The 5,306-nt window shown below is 35.8% G+C and overlaps 1 long non-coding RNA gene across 1 annotated transcript; it reads left to right on the plus strand.

The window, feature by feature from the left end:
* Window positions 1-645: 645 nt before the first annotated feature.
* Window positions 646-4,229, plus strand: LOC128026370 (uncharacterized). Its single transcript, XR_008186411.1, has 4 exons — window positions 646-791; window positions 3,248-3,363; window positions 3,505-3,589; window positions 4,103-4,229. It is a non-coding gene; the product is annotated as an uncharacterized LOC128026370 (long non-coding RNA).
* Window positions 4,230-5,306: the final 1,077 nt, after the last annotated feature.

The raw sequence follows: 5,306 nt of genomic DNA on the forward strand, positions 1-5,306 counted from the left end.
TTTTATAAATGTATTCTGTCTTATTTATTAATCAGATTAGTGCCATATGTTTAATGGCTGTATCATATCGGTCATCCGCGGCTGTCTTTGAGTTTCATTGCGTTTAAATAAATGAACACAGCTGCTAATTAGTGTGATTAAACTCTATCTGTCACCTGACGTGCCATAGACCTTCGATCCGTTTTATATTATTATTAATTTCAGGATCAATGATGTAAGTTGTATTTGTAGTAAAATCATGGTAATCACGACACTTACAATAGTAATACATGAAATGTGAAGTTAAAACACAGTAAACAGGACATTAGTAACTGTAACTGTAGTTTTACTATGGTATATTAATAATCAATACAACAATACAATAATCACCAAACCAGCTGTTTGTATCACTGTAATGTTAGTGTTTTTATGTGCTTTTATATGACAGATATCACAGTAATCATATGTTCTGTACCATGCTTTTAATACCTTTTAATGTAAATCCAAAAAAAAAAAAAAAAAAAATCAAATTAAAAATAAATAATAAAACATGCATTTTTCCATTTTGCAGTTCATTCATATCAGTTTATATTTAAATATATATTTATATATATTTATTATATCTAAATATTTTGCTCACATATCATTATTAACATTCTGTATATAATTCAGTTTTATTTTCTCTCCCCTTTTTTTATTTTTTTGTATATTTTTAGTTGAAAAGACGTAAAGGAAGCCCAGTGGTGTTTCTGGAGAGGGATTCCTTCAGAAATGGAGAAGACAGAAAGCTGTGGAGGCAGATATTTGCAGCAGTAAGTCTGTGATAGTTTGTCTCTTTTATCAAACATTCCTGCTGTTATAATTTGTACAGCATTTGTTGTTTCTTAAACTGTTGCACTGTCCAAATACCCACACTTGCCATCTTTGCACTTGATTACTTATTTGACGTCTTTCCTGTATTTGGCCTAGTGTTCAAGTGAGCATGATGACCACAAGTGTGTGTCGAACTTTTCATGACCTGATGACTGTGTTTCCCAATCCTGGTCCTGGAGAACCCCAGCACTGCACGGTTTTGGTGTCTCTCTTATCTGCCTTGGAGTCTTCACTGATGAGCTGATGAGTTGAATCAGGTGTGTTTGATCAGGGAGACATCTCAAATGTGCAGTGTTGGGCTTCTCCAGGACCAGGATTGGGAGCCACTGCCTTATGGGACACAGGTTTAGTGTGTGTTAAGGACGCTGTGCTTTGGCATTATTAAGACCGGGCAAAGTCTCGTTCACACACTGTCACGTACACACACTCTCAAGTGGCCAAGACTGCAAGTGTGGGTATCTGGACGGGGTCAAAGTCTTAAAAATGATCCCTAAACACAGTCACACATCACAGTCTTAATAATCCAGTTTAACACTTGTATGATATTGTACAAGCCCCAGGACGGTCTCATCTGACACTATCAAAAGAATTCATATGACTATAGCTTGCTATTAATTACTTGCTTTCAATAATGGATGCATTTAACATTTAATTATACAGCATCTTTACAGAGGTGTAATGTACAAGTTGCACGTACAGTATTGTTCAAAATAATAGCAGTACAATGTGACTAACCAGAATAATCAAGGTTTTTAGTATATTTTTTATTGCTACGTGGCAAACAAGTTACCAGTAGGTTCAGTAGATTGTCAGAAAACAAACAAGACCCAGCATTCATGATATGCACGCTCTTAAGGCTGTGCAATTGGGCAATTAGTTGAAAGGGGTGTGTTCAAAAAAATAGCAGTGTCTACCTTTGACTGTACAAACTCAAAACTATTTTGTACAAACATTTTTTTTTTCTGGGATTTAGCAATCCTGTGAATCACTAAACTAATATTTAGTTGTATGACCACAGTTTTTTAAAACTGCTTGACATCTGTGTGGCATGGAGTCAACCAACTTGTGGCACCTCTCAGCTGTTATTCCACTCCATGATTCTTTAACAACATTCCACAATTCATTCACATTTCTTGGTTTTGCTTCAGAAACAGCATTTTTGATATCACCCCACAAGTTCTCAATTGAATTAAGGTCTGGAGATTGGGCTGGCCACTCCATAACATTAATTTTGTTGGTTTGGAACCAAGACTTTGCCCGTTTACTAGTGTGTTTTGGGTCATTGTCTTGTTGAAACAACCATTTCAAGGGCATGTCCTCTTCAGCATAGGGCAACATGACCTCTTCAAGTATTTTAACATATGCAAACTGATCCATGATCCCTGGTATGCGATAAATAGGCCCAACACCATAGTAGGAGAAACATGCCCATATCATGATGCTTGCACCTCCATGCTTCACTGTCTTCACTGTGTACTGTGGCTTGAATTCAGAGTTTGGGGGTCGTCTCACAAACTGCCTGTGGCCCTTGGACCCAAAAAGAACAATTTTACTCTCATCAGTCCACAAAATGTTCCTCCATTTCTCTTTAGGCCAGCTGATGTGTTCTTTGGCAAATTGTAACCTCTTCTGCACATGCCTTTTTTTTAACAGAGGGACTTTGCGGGGGATTCTTGAAAATAGATTAGCTTCACACAGACGTCTTCTAACTGTCACAGTACTTACAGGTAACTCCAGACTGTCTTTGATCATCCTGGAGGTGATCATTGGCTGAGCCTTTGCCATTCTGGTTATTCTTCTATCCATTTTGATGGTTGTCTTCCGTTTTCTTCCACGTCTCTCTGGTTTTGCTCTCCATTTTAAGGCATTGGAGATCATTTTAGCTGAACAGCCTATCATTTTTTGCACCTCTTTATAGGTTTTCCCCTCTCTAATCAACTTTTTAATCAAAGTACGCTGTTCTTCTGAACAATGTCTTGAACGACCCATTTTCCTCAGCTTTCAAATGCATGTTCAACAAGTGTTGGCTTCATCCTTAAATAGGGGCCACCTGATTCACACCTGTTTCTTCACAAAATTGATGACCTCAGTGATTGAATGCCACACTGCTATTTTTTTGAACACACCCCTTTCAACTAATTCAACTAATTGCCCAATTGCACAGCCTTAAGAGCGTGCATATCATGAATGCTGGGTCTCATTTGTTTTCTGAGAATCTACTGAACCTACTGGTAACTTGTTTGCCACGTAGCAATAAAAAAATATACGAAAAACCTTGATTATTCTGGTTGGTCACATTGTACTGCTATTATTTTGAACAATACTGTAATTAATAATATTTCCTTCCTTCTGTCTTACAGGATTTTTTTGAGATAATGCTGTTCTTCTTTTTCAGGTCTGAAATATCAAGCTCAACAGCTCACTCAAGAGCCAACCCTCACAAACCTTCCTAAAAACTAAAAGAGCTATTACTGAGTCTCAGCGAATCTTGCCATGATCAGCTCTTCCCAGGTACATTTGTTTAGAATATTTTTTAATCAACATTTACTCATCAAATGCTCTGGTCTTAATCTTATTTTAAATTAACTTAATTATGTTTAATGAGCAATATTAATTGCACACAGAGTAAGTAGAGATTATCTTGTTTCACAGAAGAGAAGGAAGACCAAGGAAATGATTTGCTCAGGATGAGAAATGAAGATGGCCATCTTGTGCTCAAACAAACAGAAGTCCTCTGGTATGTGTGTGTTGAAGCAATGCTGTGTTATACAACATTTTATGATGATCTCTCACAGAACTGGTCATGTCAGCCTTGATTTCTTTTTTTACTATTACAATTACAGCATGTTAGCAAAGTGTCACTGGACATTTTTAATATTATGTTTTTAAAAACACACCACCTGTTTTAAGAGTAGACAAGTCTCATGAAATTGGTTTAGTTGATATAAACACCAATTGACATTATTTAATTGTTTTCTAAATGTTATGTTATAAATTGTGAATTGATAGTTGATTGGTTTGAAGCCAGGCCTTGCACTGCACAGACTAAAACACATTTGTGAGAGAAGTCAGGAACTTTGGAGAAAGATTCTAGAGGAAGAAGACACATTTACTGCAACAATAGATTAATTCTAGAGTCTCTGAGAACTACACATGCTAATGCAGTCTCATAAGCAAGACCTTTGCCTCTGTAACTTTTTCTTAATTCTTGCAGAATTACATTTTTATTGCAGTATTTTTATTTTTACAGATGATCTCATCAGCCAAATGAGGGGTTTTGACCAAGTGATGCTCTTGAAAGGAGTGAAAGAAGAGGATGTGGTAAATTTTCTTCAGAGAAAAAGCTTCTCAAAAGGTCTTAAAGCAGCTTTAAGAATGGTAAGTGTACAGTTCTACAAGGGTCAAAGTTGCTCACCCTGCTAAAATCACACAGAACATAAGCTGAACTCTCTGTCCATTAAACAACTTCATCTGGATTGTTTGTTTCATTTTGACCAGGTCTGGGATCTTAGGACTGAGAGATCCTCTGGCTGAGGACAAGCTACACCACATCAGTGCTGGATATCAACCACAAACTGTTTCCAGACATGACAGAAGAAGATCATGATGGGGAGATGAAACCAGTTTAGATGTGATGATGGGAATCATTATTTTCTGAAACCGTATCAAATGTCTTATATGTATCACATGATCTGTATCACAGTTGACTGGATGGGACTGTGTGACTTTTAAGGACATTTCATCACTCATCTGTGTGAACTGATTTATATATGAGGTAAATGTATTTTTGATGATAATTATTTTCATTGAATCTTATTTGTCTTGATGCTACTTTATCAACTTTATAGTCTATGCTTCAATAAAATGAAAATGCTGAATATTGTGTTCTGAAGATTCTTGGTAAATACATAATTTTACTAGGTAGGCTCATATGTGTTTATTTTAGACTTGGAAAAACGACATATTAATTATTGGGATTATTTTTTATTTAAGACATAAACATTTTTGATCGGATTAATAACATCTGGGACATCAGTACACCAGAAAGTAATTTTTTTATATTTTAGTAACAAATATGCAAATTTTTTGTGAAATAAAGGGAGTTACAAGATTAATTATTTTGCATTACAAGATGGTGCCATGGGCTTTATTGTTACAAACACTTGAGGGATAACTGAGAATGTAGCAGGAATGATCAATGGGATCTTGTACTGCATTAAAACCAAGAGCACACACATTACTGATGTCCAGTACCTGAGGAGCAAGATACGGGGGTGAGGAGGACATTTCTACACTGATTTTTGCTAATTAGTTATATATATATATATATATATATATATATATATAAATTAATATTCTTAGCACTGCATGAATTTGTCCTTGTGTAATAGTGAAGTATCACAATGTGTATACACTGTCCTTGATTACTGCTTTACAGTGGGGAATAGATAAAG

This window comes from Carassius gibelio, chromosome A13 (genome assembly GCF_023724105.1).
Source record: "Carassius gibelio isolate Cgi1373 ecotype wild population from Czech Republic chromosome A13, carGib1.2-hapl.c, whole genome shotgun sequence".
NCBI classification, from domain to species: domain Eukaryota; kingdom Metazoa; phylum Chordata; class Actinopteri; order Cypriniformes; family Cyprinidae; genus Carassius; species Carassius gibelio.